The sequence below is a fragment of the Nannospalax galili genome, unplaced genomic scaffold (genome assembly GCF_000622305.1).
Source record: "Nannospalax galili isolate Female #2095 unplaced genomic scaffold, S.galili_v1.0 scaffold1733, whole genome shotgun sequence".
NCBI lineage: Eukaryota > Metazoa > Chordata > Mammalia > Rodentia > Spalacidae > Nannospalax > Nannospalax galili.
Genome location: NW_008333708.1, coordinates 157,045 through 158,635, shown reverse-complemented (window position 1 = coordinate 158,635; position 1,591 = coordinate 157,045). Strand labels below are relative to the sequence as shown.

The 1,591-nt window shown below is 36.4% G+C and overlaps 1 pseudogene; it reads right to left on the bottom strand.

Annotated features, from left to right (window-relative positions):
• The window catches only part of LOC103730167, a 5,607-nt pseudogene extending 4,367 nt beyond the window's left edge, over window positions 1-1,240 (bottom strand).
• Between the last annotated feature and the right edge of the window lie 351 nt (window positions 1,241-1,591).

Below are 1,591 nucleotides of genomic sequence, written 5' to 3'. Positions count from 1 at the left end.
AGAGAGGTGGCTAGGTTTCTAAGAGAATAGAAGAGTGGGATGAAACTGTGATGTGTCTTGACTGATCATGTTGACATGAATATGCATGTTATAAAATTTCACAGAACAAAACATACACAATAACATGGAAACAAGAAAGTATATATAAAAACTAAATGAAGTTGCTGCATTTTTATCAATTCTACTTTCCTGGTAATAATATTTGTAGTATAGTTATGATGAATGTTGCCCTTGAGGAAAGCTGGACAAAAGGCATACAGTATTTGTCTCTATTGTTTCTTAAAACAATGTGGGAATTTACAGTGATCTTAAAATGAAAGACAGGCTGACCATTCCTCCTAACATGGGGCTATTTTATGAATTAAGAAGGAAAAACATGTAATACACATCTTTGAATAATTTTATTTATGTGTATAAATCATTAATTTCATTTTATATTCTGGAGATCAACCCTCTCAAAAGATGCCTTTAAGTTTCTTATTCAGTTTTTGTCATTTTCATGCAAGAGAATTTGATGGTACTTAAATAAATCCCTTCCCCTATCTGCACCTTATCTTACTGTCCTCCACCCAGTTTAATGTTCACTATTACATATATACACCTACACCTATAGAGTCTGCTTGCTTGGGGTCACCAAATGTCCTTCAGTGTGTGTCCAGCCACTGGAGCCTGGATAAACTATCAAAAGTCCCATTCCAGTAAGAGACTCTCTCTCCAGCTCCCCCCAGCCATGTGTTTCTTAGGTTGAGAATTCTTATCAACATCCCCACATTTATGCTGGGATTTTTTCTGGTTTGAGCTTGCATGGGACTTGTGCATGTTGTCACCATTGATGTGAGTTCATATGTGTAACTGGCCAGCTGCCTAGAAAACGGAATCTTTGTGGTCATCCACCACTTCTGGCTTTTACAATCTTTCTGTCTTCTCTTCCGCAATGATCCCTAAGTCTTGGGAGGCTCATCTTCTGTTCAGAGTTCACTGAAGATGTGTCGCTTAAGGATAAGCATCTCACACATACTTATTCTCTATATTTGACAATTTGTGGAACTCTGTATTGGTCTCTCTGTTGCAAAAATATGCTTCTTTGGGATCTGGAGAGATGTCTTAATGGTTAAGAGCACTGGGTGCTATTGTAGAGGTCCTGGGTTCTCTTCCCAACAGTCATATGGGGGCTAATAACCATTCTAACACAAGTTCCAGGGGATCCAATACCCCCTTATTACCTTTTCAGGCCTGACATGGGTGCACTTACATACATGCAAGCAACACACTCATACACATAAAATAAAAATAATAAAATATTAAAAGAAAACATTTCAACAACACCTTTTGGTTTAGAGAAGACAGTGCATTGTTATTACAGTTTTAGTGCTGTTTGTTGTTCCACAATTCCATCCATTTAGTTAGTATGTCTTCTTAGTCTCTTAAGTTCTATAACATCTTCTCTTAAAAAATTATTCTCTGAAAATTTTCATACATGTATATAATGAAATATGATAATATCCACCCTTATTTGTCATCTCCAATTCTTCCCCTTACCCACATACATCCCATTCTGAGCTTCATGTTCTTCTTCTTTTTTTTTTATAAC